At 41.5% G+C, this 18635-nt stretch overlaps 1 protein-coding gene across 8 annotated transcripts in view; it reads right to left on the bottom strand.

The window, feature by feature from the left end:
• Positions 1–18635, bottom strand: part of si:cabz01090165.1 (uncharacterized protein LOC100333421 homolog) — a 268340-nt gene that overhangs the window by 75832 nt on the left and 173873 nt on the right. For all 8 annotated transcript variants that reach the window (XM_062561286.1, XM_037462755.2, XM_062561289.1 and 5 more), the window contains one exon: positions 10789–10881. The gene's annotated coding sequence lies outside the window, so the exon portion shown is untranslated. The remainder of the gene's footprint in view (positions 1–10788; positions 10882–18635) is intronic.

Here is an 18635-nt window from a genome sequence, read left to right as displayed (position 1 = left end):
AAGAGATTTGACTATGCTTCCATTTATAGACAGTGGCGAGAACAATAGAGACTAAACTCACAGGAGCCCGACATGCACTAATATAAAGTAAAATAACATATTTATGATCAACCTTCTCCCCACTCAAAATAAAGTGTTGGTTTAGTCATCTTTATTTTAATCATTCAGTGGTTGTTCTCCTTTGTGTCGACACATAATCCTCATTGAAAAACATAACGAGTAAAAACATGGGAAATGATACCCTACTACAAAATAAAAGGGCAGCGTCTGCGATGAGAACAACACAGTGGTGCATGTGTGTGGGTATGAATGCCCTTGGGTAATTAACAGCACACTCCATCCCACACACGGGGCTTTTCAGTTTGCTGTGAGCTTTGTTCACACCATCGCCAGTCTAATGAGGACGCAGGCTTCACAGACCCCAAGTGGGCCGCTGAGGAGGACTGGCTGGCTGGCAGAGGACAGGACAAACACTTACACTGGGCTCTGGAGATTAAGTACACACCTGGACCGAAGAGAAACCTGCCAAACATGTGTATCTACATGAGACTGGGTATGATTTCAAAGATAACTGATTAGTAATCTGAATAAGGATCAACTACAGCCTCAACAAAAAGTCCCCATACGACAAAAGTGCATTGGGAATTACGTTTTGAGGGAAACCTATTTTGTTGTACAAGTACTTCTGTTGCCTTAACCATAGACTGTATGAAATAAATGGACACAGTATTTGGTTTGAGGACTGCTATTTCAAAGCCTCGGGTATCATTTTTGGTAATCTTTTTGCATAAGTGTTATTGAAGCAAAACCGGGATGTGATTTGCCAAAGATTTGTTGTATTTTTTGGTTGGTTTCAATTGAACATAATAGAGTGGACAGATAAAATGTGTGGGAACTCGGTACATGGTTGATTCATTGATACAGAAAGGTAAAAGCAGACTGGGGGAACACGCTCTCAATAAGGTGGGGACACATTTAACAACACTGCAAACTCAAGACAGCACCCAGGAGATCACCTAACAAAGCAGGAGACAACCACTGGATCATTCGAGGTGTGCACACACTGGGCCTGTTATCCAGCCCAAATGTACATGCAGTACCTGAGGCTGTTAATCAAAGACAGGCACACACCGGGGCTTTTAATAAAGGTATGTGAGGAGGCTATTCATCACGCGTATGGCCACGCTGCGTCGCTACATTACCAAAAGGTGCTGAGGCCTGCTGGTTTTCTTCAACGTGTCAACGTGTCATGAACAAGAAAGTTCACTCATCCGTATTGTTGTTCTGTTTACCCTGAACTCCCATTTGCACGCAGACCTGGGATCAGTGTCTTCATTTAAACAAAGTGGTCGATGCATCCAACTACAGAGATCACATGATGGGGAGTTTCTATCTGGGGCCACGGGGGTCGGGTAAAACACCGGCCACTGGATCCTGCAGTAATGGCTTTAGAGTGCAGGGACTTCTCTACTTTTGTATTCAAATAAATTATGGATGGGCATTATGCTAATTTATATTTTAATAGAAGAAGCTATTTCAATATTTCAAACATTCAAAGCATGATCATGTAAAGAAACTTCTTCTTAGTTAATCTAAAAGAGGGCAAAATAAATATGTATATATTGTGAAGCAATTTTCATATCAGTTAACGATGAGGCAAATGTTATTAATGTTAAGGGCGTTCAGTCTATCCTGCTCGCTCAGACTACTATGAAAGCTGAGGTCGGCAACATTGGAGAGTCCAGCAAGAGTTTGCTAGGTTTAATGAACAATCCACATAGATAGCAGCACCAGCTCAAAAAGTCACCTCATCTATGCAGAAGGTCCTCTAGATGGCAACACTGCCCCAACATGCCTTCAAGAGTCCAAAGTAAATGATCATCATCCCAATCCAACGAGCATAGCCATTTTTGGTAGACTTAAGGCATTGTATTTTGGCTCAAAGAAACATGCTTGACAGATTTGATTCTCTTTTCTCATCTGATTAGTTAATTAAGTGAATGATGTCGGAACACACAATATTTGTAAAGACATTGGCCAGCCTAACTGTCATTACATGGTTCCATTAACAGAGCTAGGGTTATCATATTTGTGCTTCTTTCTATCAGACCATCTCTAATCCCGCCTGCCTGCTGTCTATCTGTCGGGGACATTTAACATTGTCTTCTTACCTGCCTTCCCACCTGTCTACTTGGGTGTGTGTTTGTCTGCAGATATGTGGGACAGTGGACATACGCACGCAACCACACATCGCACGCGGCAGGAGGACATCTCCTACGGAAACACACGTGGTCGATCAGGCAGGGTCAGTCCGGCAGCAAAGATGCAGAAGGACACCAGCACAACAAAGCCCTGCATACACAGGAAGCGACGACAGCACACACACACACACACACACACACACACACACACACACACACACACACACGCACACACGCACAGAACAAGGCACACAGTCCCATTAATATTCACATGTGAAACCAGAAGGGCTCTGTTTCCTCTTTGGTAGTCCGAGGAGGATTTCCTTATGAATGCAGGAACAAGCCTGTGTTGCCACAGGGGGGAAATCTATTGGACAAAATGCCAACTGGGGACCCACCGGGTACCAGCCAACCAAGATTTAGCTTTTGATAGGTTTCAAGTTTCTCGCTCACTGGCCACTTGTGAAACAAATGTGTCATACAGGTCGTCTCTCAATTCCAACTCCAGCATCGCAGCGGTGAGAGTGCCCCATTAATAACCGATCATTCACTGGCACCCATAACTCCTACAAACCAACCCTCACTCCTACAACATCGCTCTCCACAAACTGCACTCTCAATTGGGTTGAAAGAGGCAGCTTTCACATTTCATACTGAAACATATAGTAGAATAGACACGTGTTTCCCTTGTTTTGTTTCAATTGAACATAATAGAGTCACCTATAATATGTGTGGGAACTTCATTTAGAAGAACCAGTTTTTTACTTGATACATACAAGGTGAAGGCAGGCTGAGGGAATACGCTCTCGCTAAGGTGTGGATGCATTTAACAACACTGCAAACTCAAGACAGCATCCAGGAGATCCTTTAACAAAGCAGGAGACAACCACTGGATCATAAAGGTAAAAGCACACCCAGTTAATGAGCACAGGAGGAATACCTGCAGATTTGGGGTTTATGATCAGGGATTTTCAAGCAGCTTAAATATTCCTATTTCCTTCCTTGTCTAGCATTTAGCATTGATACCTTAAGAAGACGTATTTTTACCACCCCATATTATTCCAGCATTGCAGTGAAATTAGTATCATGAAAACACATTTTAATATCAAAAGGTTCTTATTCCGTACTTCTCAAAGCACTTAATGCACACATGGACTAATCTTTAATTTAAACATGCAACGATTAGTCCCGACATGAAAACCCATTCATCAGACTTTTCTTTGAAGCGTTCTTGCCGTTAATCCAAAAATAACAACTCTGTTAGATCCATAGTTTTAGATTCCTAACACTGGAGCAGATCAATGACCACCATGTAAAGAATGATTAATAAATAATCATGTCAAGTCATGCCAAAATAAAAACCTGTATCCCTGCTTTTTGGAGCTGAGTAGTTGGTGTACAGTTGATGCCGTGAGGATAATGACTCATTTCACATGTTCCACAACTAATGCAAACTGAGGCATCGTTATGTAAATTTGTCTGGATGATGCAGTGTTTGCTTGCATTGTGATCTTTGTGAATTTTAGCTGGAGCAAAGGAAATATTACGAGCAAAGTTTAATCTTTTGACTCATATTAATTTATTAAACTACAAAAAATGTATTGAGAATGCTTGGTTTTGATACAACAATTGAACAGTGAGATCATGATAAATACATAAATAATAATAATGGTAAAGATCATGATAAATAATGATATATAACACGCTTGCAGAAATGGAAAATAACACTCAAATATTGTTGTGAATGGTTGGTGAGGTTTAGGCAACAGAATGACAAGGTTAAGACTTTGAAACAGTAAATAAAAGGGTGACTAAATAAGCACTGGTCCTCACGTAGGGTTACGTTGATTCTAAAACTGTGGACATTCAATGTCTGTGGTTTGCAAAAAATAAAACGCCAAATTTAATTTTCCTAGAATTTGCACAACTATGACAAAAAACAAGCTCCCATCTAACGTTAAAAAACAAAAACTGCCATTAGAGGTTTTGACGCGAAGCAGTTGTGAAGCTGTTACAATCAACAATATCAAAAAGTAAAAATGAAATGTTTAAGGATGATTTAGAGCAGTGGTTCTCAACTGGTCTGGCTCCGGGACCCACCATCACCCCTTAATGGCTAGCGGTGTCGACGGAGGGTGCTAGCGGTTTTCTTTGCAGCGCCAGTCTTATCTTTTCCTGTTCTAATTGCCGCGCTTGACTGAAAACAAAACCGACACTCCGCTGCATTAGAAAAAGTCCCTTCAAAATAAAATCACAGGATGAATTTTTTTTCCCCATGCAAAGGCCCGCGACCCACTACAAACGGGTCCGCAACCCACCAGTTGAGAATCACTGATTTAGAGCATAAAGGTCATCATCCATCCAGTTAAGCTCACATGTGTGTCTTCATATGTGTATGAAGTAAGGGAATACTCAGCCTACCAACAAAAGCCATGCTCATGGATTGGGATGATGATCATTTACTTTGGACGCTTGAAGGCATGTTGGGGCAGTGTTGCCATCTAGAGGACCTTCTACATAGATAAGGTGACTTTTTGAGCTATTGCTGCAGTATGTATCCACATTGCAAAAAGAAATGTCAACACTGAGGTTAATACCTTATTGGATTTGGGGTGTAGATTTGAGATGTCTGTCTGCGCGCTGGCGATCCAACTGGCGGCAACAGTTTGCGGGCGGCGCGGCTGTCACCCGGTGGCGGGCCGCGCCGGACGCCCCGGCGCCCCGGATTTGGCCCGCGGGCCGTAAGTTTGACACATGTGCTTTACAAACTATCTTTTGCTTTTGATTTCATAACAAGAACAAGGAAAATCGTTACAGCAGCTGCAGAACTCAATGTTCACTCCACCAGCCTCCAGTTAAGTATCCCTCAGCTCCCCAAACAGAAATGTTCTCTTCAAAAATCCTTTAAGCATTTGTATTCATACAGGAATGGCTGGATATCAGTAACGTGTGGTAATGTTGCGCAGCATTTGCAATGTACTCTAGATGGGATGTGAATTACGTTTCTTTTAAGGGGAAAGAGACATAGTAGTGAGGGTTATAAAGAAAGAGTGAAGAGAGAAGAAGGTATAAGGAAAGATAGTTAGGAAGAAAGATGATGATGATGAAAAGAAGAAGTTGGAAAAGAGGCTGATCGCAAAAACTAGGAGATTATGACAATAAAAAACATGTCTTATCATTTTGGATTCTAAGAATAAGAAGGATAAAGAAATTGAAAATGGAACAAGGAGAGTAGTGCAAAGGGTACAGGAAAGTGGAAGAGAAGAGATGGAGCGGTAGAGAGAGGAGGAGACGGAAATCGGTGGCGTGCAGTGAGCTGTCTGCTCCAGAGGTGTGGCAGATCCAGCTGGAGACCATCTTCCTCTCTACCTGCGTGTGTGTTTGTGCTGACAGAGAGGAAAAGTTCTCACTTAAACAACAACCAGGAGGCCGGGAGGCTGACCTTCCACTGATGGATTAATATGCTTTACACACAACAACAGAGGTACACTGGCACACAGGTACGCACGCACAACCACACGCACACCCCCCCCCCCCCCCCCCATACACACACACACGTCCTACCTCCAGCTTAGAGTGCAATACATCACTATGTAGCAGAGGTGGGAACAAGTCACTGTTATGCAAGTCACAAGCAAGTCTCAAGTCATTGCCCTCGAGTCCCGAGTCAAGTCGAGTCAAAGACCATGCAAGTCTCAAGTCGAGTCACAAGTCAAAGCCAACAAGTCTCAAGTCGAGTCACAAGTCGTACCATTTTAGTTTCGAGTCATTTCGAGTCCTTTTATTATAGTGGGGACGGGGAACCCTGGGTGATGGTGCGCTGCCTCACAGACCTAGACTACGAAGTGAAGGGTAATGGTGGATCGACTGTGACTGTGTTATAGTACTGTAACGCTCACCCCAATGCTGCAGCGTAAATAAGGAGGCGATGACTGGCTTGCAACTCCGCTGCATTTATTTATATAAAACAACTCAACTTCGGTCACTGTTGGCCGTCACCACGCCGAACGAACACTTCCGCATACACGGACCCCTAAAACTCGGGTTGTCTCGCGTAACTACAGCTGGTAACGGAGCATAACGTGAACACATGCAACATCTGCATAACTGATTAACTAATAACTTTAACTCAGCTCATTACACCACTTTAAAACGGACGTTGACATAATGTTGGCGAGGATTTCCATCGGAGTCTGAATCCGGGTTCAAAAATCCCGATTTTTGTAACCATGAACGAGCTGTCTCGTTGATACGGTCAAATGGACTGCAGTGATTGGATGTCGTGCAGGCAGCGCGCACTCTCGCATACAGGTGGCGCACATTTTTTTGACAGATGCAGATAAACAGAGCGGCGCGGTGGTGTGAAAATGTTTTCCCCCAGTTTTCATGGGAAGTAGCAAGTCTTCTCGAGTCAAAAGGCTCGAGTCCAAGTCAAGTCACGAGTCATCGGTGTTCAAGTCCAAGTCGAGTTGCAAGTCTTTGTACGTTTTGTCGAGTCGAGTCTCAAGTCATCAAATTCATGACTCGAGTCTGACTCGAGTCCAAGTCACATGACTCGAGTCCACACCTCTGCTATGTAGTGATTCATTCAGACTCACAAGCTTCTCCACACTGTACTCATCTGTGCTGTCAGTTGTCACCACATTGGAGTCTTGACTGCATTAGGGGGAAAATTCTGCTTCTAAACTCTAGAATATCATCACATCACAATCGGGTCTAATTGCCATAGATTCTATCACCTTCATTCAGCACCATGTAGAAGAAATGCGTTCTCTCCTCATTAGAAACATACTGTACAAAGTCAACCTTGAGAAGATAATTACCAGTAAAATGGCTTTACGTCTCATCTTGTTTTTGTTCTGAGATTTTCTTCAAAGTGTCTCACCCAAAGCCTCAACGCAGTATTTGCAGCTGTGAGTAGCTCTTCTGTTCGTGTTCCTAACGTTGCTACTCTCTGTTTAACCACGTGTGCGTGGGCTGCTAACTCTGACTCCCATAATGTCCTCAAAGGAGCCTCTGCAATGAAGAAGTGATCACTTGTCAGTCGACGGAGGCTCGTTAGAAGCACATCGTCCCTGCACAGAAGACATAGCTCTTCAATGCGTAACGAAAGCCTGCAGCCTCTGGAGACACCTGACTCTGCCACTGCTCTCTGTTCTAACTCATGCAAAGTTGACAAAAGGTTTAAAATATGAGAGGGACACAAAAGTGATGGGCGTACATGAAAATAAATGACGATCACTGAGATTGCTGTCTTGCTTTGTGTGAACAGTTGTTATGTTGCCATGTTGTGTGTCATTCAGCCAGAAGCGCTAAATGAAAACCTCAATGACAGAAACAGCTGCTCTGCCAACGTGTCTGTAGGCAGCTCTGAAGGTAGGCGAGGCAGCTGTGTGTCGGCAGTCGTCTACTTTGCTTTGCTGAGGGTGTCGTCTCACTGCACTCCGACTATTCCGCTAATACAGAAGACGTGGGAACAAAGTACCCGACCGCCAAGTGCAGACACAACGTCCTTTAAATGCATGCCGCTGCCTCTGCAGTGAAGGGTGGAATGCCACCATTCAGCAAGATAGCCACCAAAAGTAAGACGTACAGGATACTCGTATGAGTCTTAAAAAAATAAAAAAACATCAGTAGAGACAACTATTTTTTTCTTTAGATTAGGCTCTTTTTCTACACAAATCTAAACTGAACAATGTGTTCTCATACACTATCAGTCGGTATACGTTTTTTGCTACTTATACATCTACGAAACTGAAATATAAGTTATTAACATTCACAACTGATACATACATTCATGAGAAGGACCAGAAGTATTATTTGATCTGTACCTAGCAGGTGCTTTCACTCAGATTGTGTTGGGATATAGCGAGGTGTAGCTTTTCCTTCTGCATGTCTTTACTCTATCGAGGCCCAGGTCCCTGCAAGCGGCAGAGCTGATGAATGAGCAGTGGCAAGAAAAAGTACAAGAATATTTCCCTTCAGAGCATTACTTAGAATCACAAAGGATTTTTCTTTAAAAGTGCTTTAAAAATAAAAGCTTTGTCAAAAGTTTAGAAGAAAACATGACTGTTTATCCAAGTTACACTCACAAAGGCCACATTTATCTCCAACAGGAGAGTGATGAGGGAACATTTTCTACTTTTGGTTCCTGTGAAGTCCCCATTCTGGATGTTACTGCTACTACCTTTCTACATCATTCTATGTGGATAGGCTCTTCCTCCCCTGCAGCAAAGGGGAGCTTATGTTTAAATAACTTAAGCTTTATCTTTGGTTACGGTCAAGATAACATTATCATCATAAACGGAACCAGCGTAGTCATTTTCAGCTTTGGTTTGTAATATGTCAAAGGCACTATTACTATTTGACCTGATCTCCGTTGATTCCTTGCCACCTGCATGGCTGAAGAGAGAGAAACGTCGTGGCTTCATATCTACATCTCCTCTCTGTTTCCTAACCTGTGAACATGCAGGGTGGATACGGAGATGCCTTGAACAAAAGAGAACCCCATCTTCAGAATTAATATTCTTGCAGTTCCATTGTTCTCCCAAGAGTCATGTAATATAAACCTACAGGATGAAACACCAGCGCTAACAACTGACTTCAAATTCATTGTCTCCAGATCCACTGTTCTTTCATTTAGTCGTCCGCTGTGGTAGAGATGATTGTTTTCTCCACGTTTTAAGTGTCTTAGAGTTCCTTCCCATTAACAGTGAGCTCAAATCGGTCAAAGACTTCAACACAGGTGCTTCTATCCGCAACTTAAACCCCTCTAAAAGCTTTGCAGCAAAGACAATATTATAATGTGGCTACATGCCGTTCAAGAGACTGGATCTCAAAAGCTTCATCGTGATGAGAGTTAAAAATAGACAACAAAAGCGTGGCACGTATTTGTGTCACGCAGACAGGTAAACGAGACACTTTGTTTGACAAAGTTATTCCTGGAGCAACCTTTGGTCTTTTTAACATCTGTAGATAAAATGAGAAAATGTCACTGTTCAGTTTTTTAAAAGCAAACAAAAAAGGCTTTTGATATTGAAACTTTTCCGATGGAAAGTTTTCCTGTGCGAATTATAAAGAAAAGATGAATAAAACATTAGGCCAGAAGTTACATATACATGCATATGACTGATATGTATACGTCATATTAGTCTTGACAAGACAATTTGAATGAAGAAGGAGTTGTTCAGGTGCCACGGATCCCGTGCACAAAGGGAAGAATCTCCGGGATGGTTCTTTGACGCAGGAAGTCACTCAGTCCGCATACGGAGGCTGATTTGGTCCTTTGAATTCAGCAATTGGCAGTCAATCTGCCATCTGTGGATATTGTCAGAATGCGCATCTCCGGGGAGCAGGCTCTGCATTCAGATTGTTTAGCCAACTGAAGAGCAATAACAGTTAGAAAAAATGGATCCTGTGATACATTATACATGACAAAATGTCTACGGTGGAGAACGAAAATCCATCTTAGACATATTGTCACCCAGAGATGGGTGGATGGATAACCTTCAAACAGCTGTTTAATTGTTTTTTAAAGACAAATAACGTAATATAACTATATAAATATTTCTTAAAAATAAAACATGTAAATGTAAACTATACCTGCCACCTTGCACCTGTCTGAAAAGTCTAATAGATCGATAATGACTATCTGTCACACTTGATCTCCATGAGTGTTCATGGTTCCATAAGTTTCAATTCATTCTACATACAGCATAATGCTAGTTAGTAAGTTATTCCTATTTAGAGCTAAATAGTCAATAAACCCGGTTAGGCTTCGGGGCAAGGCTTCCTGTGATTAACAACACCATATCCCGTGAAAACGGAAACGGTTTCTTGGTTTCATGTCCCATAAAACATATTAACGAGTGACTCTGGTCACTCTGGCTTCCTTCCACAGTCCAAAGACATGCACGATAGGTTAGTTGGTGTGTGTAAATGGAGGACTGTCAATACGTTTCTCTATGTCAGCCCTGCAATTGCCCCCAGCCCACTGCTAGTTGGACTCGAATCATGAATGTTTTATCCCACACTTGGCATGAGAACTGGGGTGATGTTTCCATGAAAAAGTCCAGACTGGCTGCATTTTCAATACAGGTTAGGCCTTCACAGGCATTGAATGTCCTGGTGCATTATCATTTTTGTCGTCTATTATTGAACAATTGCATTGACAAGGTTGTGAAAAACCTGCTCAAAAACGTCTCCTCCTGCTCCCTCTCTCTACTGCAAACACACACAACACACACACACACACACACACACACACACACACCAGCAATCACAGACAGCTGGCTGTGACACAAGAAAACACATCAACATGCCTGTCACACCTTCTTTGGGAGCTCTGTCAGTAAAACTGCAAACACAAACACACAATCCCATCACACACAGATGTCAGTCCATTTGTCTGTTTGCAGAGTGTGTTTGTGCAGGTTTTTTTCACCTCAGACCAACAAAAAAAAACAACAATGCATATCTGTTATGAGAAAGAGAGAGAGAGAGAGAGAGAGAGAGAGAGAGAGAGAGAGAGAGAGAGAGAGAGAGAGAGAGAGAGCAGTAAGTCTACTCAAAGAAGGAGTGAACTCACCTGGTTCGCAGGTTTCAGTATTCCTTTGTCAAGTGGATCCAATTAGCACGGAGCAAAGATGTGAAGTGATGACCAGACTTGATCTGCAGCGGCCTGTGGCAAGGAAGAGATTTTAAAGATGAAAATTGGGAACACCAAAATAAACCCTTAACCTGTGGGCCGTGGCATCAAGAGAACCCGCTGTGTACCAAATGAGAACATTCTTAGTGTGAAGCAGACATCTCCGACTAGTCAGTGACAGTAGAAAAAGAAAGTCAAAACATTTAGGAAAAAGAGTTCAGATTTGCAGGACCAATAAAGGATTAACTTATAAACAAAGATGACAGTATATAACAATTGTATTATTGTATTATTTTTCAATTCCTGAGACTTTATTGAATCAATTTAAATATGTAGTAGATTAAAACAAAAACAGCAACACATTAATTCATGAATAAAATCACCAACTCTATTGTAAGGTGTTGCTTATATAAACTAGTTTTTTTCTGGTTATCTGTTATGAAACAATACTGATTTTGGCTTCCTGGTATTCCTGGAGAATATCTAAACATAATAAACAACATGAAAAAACATTGAAATGAAAATAAAAAAAGAAGATGGAAGCACCATGACCTCATTTTCGCCTCCTTAATGTTTTCTGAGACTAGTCTAGTCGTTTAAGATTGAAGATTGGAGCAAACGTAATTTTGCATAATGTAATGTTGCATAAAACCGTGTCACATGTAATAAGCCCAGTGGAGAGTGTAACTTATAAACAGCACAATCTGCATGTGGCAGCTCCGCTCCACAGCGTCTTGGAGTTGTACAAAACAGATCGGAATTGCATCTGATTAGATTAGAGGAACACAGCGGCATCTACCAATCCCATCTGATGGCCTTCGCTGCATCTCGCTCTCTCCTACATCCCAATGAAGTGGCTTCCTCGTCTCCAGCTCAGCATGGAGAAAAGCCTGACCTGCGCTCCGCCGTCTCCCACGGCGCTGGCTACCCGCTGGCGGCACGCGGCCAGGATGTTGACTTTCAGCTTAAGATAGAATTGAGGGCCGTGCGCCTGCCCAGAGGAAGCCCTTTGTACTGCAGAGGCCCATGCATCTGGTTAATGAGACTGTGGTTCACGGGAGAGATGCTGCTGCCGCCCGGCCGTTATTTAGATGAGAGGAGGGAGATATGAGGATGGGAGAGAGTCTGGCTTTGTGCACTGTTTGCTACCTGCTGACTGCTGGCGTTCTAATGCAAGCAGCTGTAAATGGCCTTTGGGAGGGGTCTGTGCAAACTATTCATCTTGTGTGGCAAGAAAATAAAATATGGTATTTACCTCCCTGTCAGAATAAATTTAAAAAAAGATTAACTTTTTGCTGGATCGTCATGCTCAAAATATAAATTTGTCCAAATGACTGAAGACGTTGAAAAGGTTCACTCTTCTCAGTTCCACCACTGAAGCACAGAGGAGAGGATTGAATCAGTACTTAGGTTTCAATGGTCTAAAATCAATCTGTAGGCACACGTCTGATTCCGTCATCACCATCTCTGTTACTCTTTATGTTTCTTGATATTTTTTCAGTACAATTCATTATCTGGAATATCCCTTTCTTTTCACTAACCCCTTCATCAATTGAGGAAAAAATGTGGAATGTGGTCTCATTACATCTGTATTATGAAAGGTGCTTAGGATAATAACTAGTGGGTGCAAATAATAGAGATATTCAAGCAAGCTGTGAAACGTTATTGTAGTTGAATTGATATTATCAATTATAGAAAAACTAAAAATAATATTAACAAATGATAAATAACAATATGGGGTGTGGTCTAGTCATTTTAGTAATGTACCCCTACCAAATTTGTCTCTCTACCTAGTACCCTCTAAGCCACATGTGTCAAACTCGCGAGTGCGTATGCCTGGTGACAGCCGTCACGTCTGTCAGCGAACCGTCGGTCGTACCGTTCGCCGGTCAGATCGGCACCCCCCCACCCCTGTCAGTCATTTGCCGGGAGCGCCACATACAACCCCCCCCCCCCCCCGGTCAGCCGTACCGATCGTCAGTGGCCCGCATTCGATCGAAGTGGGCAGTATCTGGCCCGAACCTGAAATAAGTTTGACACCTCTGCTCTAAGCAGTTCAAAGAATTGAAAAACAGATACAGAGCGCTGTGCCATCAGTGTCTTGATTCGAACTGTTAACACTAAAACATCACTTTTGGTGCATTGCTCCTCGTGCACTTGTCCTCAGCAGCAGCGCTGCTACGCTTCAAAGATGACTCCTTTGTTTGAGCTGTCAAGGCTGCAGTGATTGACAGTGATGACAGGAGGCATGCACTTAGGTATATATATATATATATATATAGAAAAAATCCCCGGAAGTTATGAATAAAAAACAAGGCGAACACAAAAAGAAAACATCTGTCATCTGTCAAATTTAGGGATACCAGTAGAAGAGCAAAAGGTCAAGAAGAAAACAAAAGGTTGGATGGAAGATCAACTTAATGGTTGAAATGATGGATTAGTGTGTGCATATATATATATATATATATATATATATATATATATATATATATAAATATGTATAGGATGGATGGACAGATGGTTATAGATTATTGTTGAAAAAAGACAAGTACACTAATAGCAAAGGATGTGTGTATGATGCAGACACAAAAATAATGGTTGAGAAATAGTGTGATTATAATGGTTGAGGGACGGACAGACAATGAAAAGGTGAGTGGATAATAGATGAAAAAAATGGAATCCCAGAGTGCATTCTCTGACTGAACTGACGCAACGAAGACTCTGGTTCTATGAATAACCGCCATCTCTTCTCTCAGCATAGGCTCACACATACAGTCACGGCAGAGTACAGACCGTAGAATCTTTCATTCAGACTAGGTGCTGTATACAGCTGTTTCCAGCTTTGTTCTGCATCACCTTTGAGGAGGTTTAGGATAAATGATTTTCTAAAAACACAACATTTTATGGGATATACTACAAAGTGAATGAATTGAAATGGCCCGGTGGTTTCCTTTAGATCGACAAATGGAATTATGTTCAACAAAAGTTAAAGAAGGATGTTAATAGCTTGTCATCTAAAGGTCTGGTTCTTGTTCAGTTCATATGACACAGTTCATTTTTGTCATCAACATTTTCACCTTTTAAGGATAAAAAAGAAACCTGTCCAAAGTCACAACCCCCGAACTGTTACATTATTGGACGATAAAGTACCGCCTCTCGTACCTATTGCTTAAATATTGCATTGATCGCTAACGTAATATTATAACCATCACCATGTACTGTATGTATACAATAGGCTATGTTGCCAGACCCAGACATAAAATATCAAGGGATTTTCAGACACAGCAGACACCAAAGCAAGCCGACACAACCAATATCCAATCCCATAGCAACGGGTAAATATCATTACCTCAAGGTGATTTGAACTGTCCAGTTCCAATGCTGAGTGTGTAATGCATCCTAGACTTTCTTCCATCTGAGCTACTCATTCTCCCTGCCTCCCTGCAGCCTGTTAGCCAGGAGCCTTTCGGGGATTGCCATTATCGGACATTTTTCAGTCACTTAATTGAGACAAGCAGAAAGGGGACACTAGAGATGAAGCTTCAAGAGGAATCCAGGTACCACATGTGTATCCTAGACAAAGCAACGGACGGGTTGCCCAGCAGCACCACAACACTTTTGTCTACGAATTGGAAGATGTGATGTACGATCAAAATGTGCTACAAACTTGCTCCCGGTGGGTGTGCCATCGATGTGTGAGGGGGCGAGATGTGCAATGGATGGGCACGTGGCCCCTTCATTCAAGTGCATCTCGTCTCGTATAGCCTCTCCAAATATGCACCTCATGCAGCAGCACGGTCTATGGCATCATTATTCCTACAATATCAGTCAAATTACAGAATTTATTGACGCCCTGTAGTGACACTCTAATGTGGCAGTCAATCCGTAATCCTTTTAGTGCAGCAGCCATGAGGCGTTGAGTTCTACTTAAGTATTACTTCCCTCTTTAGGATATGTCTCCTCAAAATGAGGACAACGTGAGGATGTAAAAAAGCTTCATACTGTCATCTCTCACATTATATTGTTGGTAAAAAGTCTTTTCTCATTAAATAGAGCTGCTTGGTAAAGGCTTCAAACTATGAGGTCCATGTATGGAGAAGGCGGGCCAGAGGACCGGTTCTCTGTGTAAAACCAGATACCAACACTACCAACAATTTAAGGTACATGTTTGGGCAACTTAAAACACTAACTATTCCTAAACCTGCCAAGTAGTGTTGTTGTTTACCTAAATATATGGTTTGCTGTGACCACTTGTGTTTATTTTGAAAAAATAATGTCTGCAGGTAACGAGGGCAAAGTGACACAAGCACAACTTAATATTTTTGAAAGGAAGGAGCTTGTTGTGGAAGGAGTCACGATGCCACCGTGTTGTTTGAACAAAATACAATACATTTTTCACCAGTAGTGAGGCTGAAGGCCATTTGGCTGGCAGCTCATATTCACCAATGAGAAGACGAGCCAGTCAGACGTGTCAGTCAGTCAGACAAGGCAGTCTGAGGTGAGCTGTGGGTGAATGCGTCTATTTGATGGGCGATTTCCTGGCTGATTGATTGGTGATTTGGTGAAGTGCACCGGCGTTCCCGAGCTGATGGACTGAAATCCTCCTTGGTTTACATGCTGAATATCAAAGTGGCCATTTTGTCACGTTTGTCCTCCATTTATTCTTGCACATTGCTTTTTATCTTTTTTCTCACATCGTATTTCCTTCCGCGCTCTGCCTCTGTCATGAACCAGGGAAAACAAGGTGTTTTTGTCACCTTTCCCCTCCACGTCATGTGTTTTATCCATCTACTTCGATCTTGTTTTGACCTTCTATCCTTTTCTGAGATTGTAAAACTGTTCAGCTTTTTACATCAACCCTTTCCAATGTATCCTCTGTCTGTCTTACTCTGTAAAATAACATCTTTCATAAAGACAAAAATAAATGTAGGAACATCCTATATTTCAGCTTTTCATTTTGAGTCTTCATGTTGGGAGAATTGCTATGTTAAATTATACTCACACACTTTCAATTTAAAAAATCTGAATAAGGCAGAAAACAATGATGATAATAATTAATAATTCATTATGCATTGTTCATGTATTTACACAAATTGAAAAGTACTTCTAGACAAACCTATACGAATACTGTAATGGTCAAATATAATGATGCCATAATGTTTTACTAGATTAATGTCTAAAGCTAAATATGAGTTTAATTGTGAGAAACTTTCAAAACACTAGGGGTGTGGGATCTGTCTGAGCAGAAGAATCTCAGGGCACCTCTCCTCTGTGACATCATTTTTCTATGCATAAGATGCAAATGTCTTGGTCCCTAGTATCCCTAATGGCGCGTTTCCACCGAGCAGTATCGGAAGTGTATTGTAACTGCCTTGTGAGGTCTGGGACCTCGTTGCCTGTCTCCATTCCTTCAGCATAACAAAACCAATGTGTTGCATGTATAAATATGTCTGTGTCTCACTCTCACTGTCTGCACACTTGCTGTAGTAGACTTCGTTTTCCTCGCGAAAAATAAATGGAAGATACAACTTTGATTCCCAAGAGACTTTATAGCTGATTCCTGATTGTATAAGAAAATCTTTCACCGCAATACACATTTATTTTCATACCTGGGGAAGAGTGCTCTTTTCCAGTCCGCTCCCCAACCACCTCAAGCACAAATGAACAGAGGAGCAGACTAATCCACAGCCCTCAGGTGTACACGATAAGACGGCAAAACATAAATCTCCTTTCCAATTTCCCTTCCTTTTTCCACCGAGAGGAAAGCGAGCAGACCATGAATCTCAGGTCATCGCTGTCACTGTGTGTTCATTTCTATTAATGATTCATTGAAATCCATCAGCGACCTACTGCAGTTACAGTTTAGGGCCAGTCAATACAGAGAAGCAGAGAGTCAGAGGTGACGGATTGCAAACGAAGGTTGGACATGGCTCTAAATCACTCTGTTAAACTCCAAGATGACAGAAGAGGAAAAGTCCAGAGATGGATGAGAGACTCAACAAATGGGATGGAAAAAGATTTAAAAGCAAGTGGCTGGGGGTAAAGGTACATGTGAAGTTAGACTACAAAGTCAGCAGTTTCATTTGTCAGAATTAAGAGCTTATTTAGGAGACGTGATCGCCAAAGTAGCTCAATCATGAACAGCACAAGGCGATTGTATTTGGGAGTGATAAATAAAGACATCATGTGCACATTATGACTCAGCGACAGTAAGAGTCCAAGTTGCCACGGAGAGAAACTCAGAGGAGTTTGAATGTCAGGAAGGAAACATCCTGGTGACTGACTAATGCAGCCACTCACTGCCTACCACTACCTTCATGAATACTTTTTAATTGCACACACATTTATCAAAATTCTGATTTAAAAGGCTGTTTAACACAGCAATGGAAAACTGGCCAAGATCCTGGAAGTCAAATGAATACTAATAGTAGAGAAGCATAACGAGCAACAAAGTGAACCATCTTTATATTTAGTTGACTATACAGCGACTCATTAAGACTCATAAGATCCATTGTGGAAAGTGCTCATATACCCTACATGACTGAAGTAGCCTACATGGCTTAAGTAGGTTCTATCTAATGAAAATAAAGTTGCATTGTGTGCCTGTGCTTCAGCTCAGTTTGGGGCAAATACTTGAGACTGTGATGAAGTATGTACCAAATTCAATTCAATTTTGAAAAAGTGAAATTAAAATGACCTCTCTCAATGTCTCAGTTGATTCACTGGAGATGTTTTCCAAACATTAAAAAAAGTCAGTGCGATGATGAATCAGAAAGATTAACAGAGGGGCTGACAGGAATAGCAGCCACACAGGACAATCAAAATGAGAAGATAAATGAGGCATTTTTCGCAAACGATGTATATAAATATATGATAATACAGTTATATAGTATACAAGATGGCTTTACACCATTAGAAACATTCAATTTATTTAAAAAAACACACTATCCATCTAATTGTCATGAAATAATTGTTTATTTTAAAGGTTTGAAAACAGAACATTATTTGGATGTTTTTGTGACTGGGAGATAAATTGGGGATTAAATGGATTAAGCAACCAACAGTTTTCTTTGCTCTTTGAAGCAGCTGTGTACTTAAAGTAGGACAACAAACTAAATTCCACATAGTCTCGATAATTGGACATACCCATATAGTTATAATCCTTCCCTTTTAAACAATTTTTAAAGTTAAAAGACTTTAAAAGAGAAAAAATATATCGAATATATAGAAAAGTATATATCTAATGTAGCCTGCAGTACCTGGAAATATTTCAGGGAAGGGCAGATTTCATCCAGAATTATGATTCATAACATTCATCCTAATGGGTTTAATGCATTCTGGGCTTGCTTTAAGTCTCCCATCCCTGCCTGTCTCACCTTGAGTTGAAGAAAGTTAAACTCCATAAAGCTCAAATGAAAGATCAATGGCCACAAGCTTCTTTCTCTTCTACAAGCTAAAGAGACGACATTTAGGTGACACAACGTTCTGGTTGTTGGTCTCAGTGACAGCAGGGAGGGATCTTAACAAGGCACTTGGAGTTTGAGGTACAGTGTATTTTGTTCTGTTATTCATTTCATGTAACAACTGGTGATGTATGTGTTGCTTGTCACAGGAAAAAGTGCCTTCCTGTCTTAAGGTGTAAGACGCGTTGTGGCACACCTGCATTTCTAGGTTGACACTGTGACTATCTAGCTCCAGCACATCTTTTGTTTCTCATTCTTGCCGTGTCCAATAAAGACATTTCATTGGTTCTTGACCCTTCAAACTATGAATCCATTGGGACCCTA

This window comes from Pungitius pungitius, chromosome 3 (assembly GCF_949316345.1).
Source record: "Pungitius pungitius chromosome 3, fPunPun2.1, whole genome shotgun sequence".
NCBI classification, from domain to species: domain Eukaryota; kingdom Metazoa; phylum Chordata; class Actinopteri; order Perciformes; family Gasterosteidae; genus Pungitius; species Pungitius pungitius.
The sequence above is the reverse complement of the archived record's forward strand: the minus strand, read 5'-3'. Positions and strand labels throughout refer to the sequence as shown.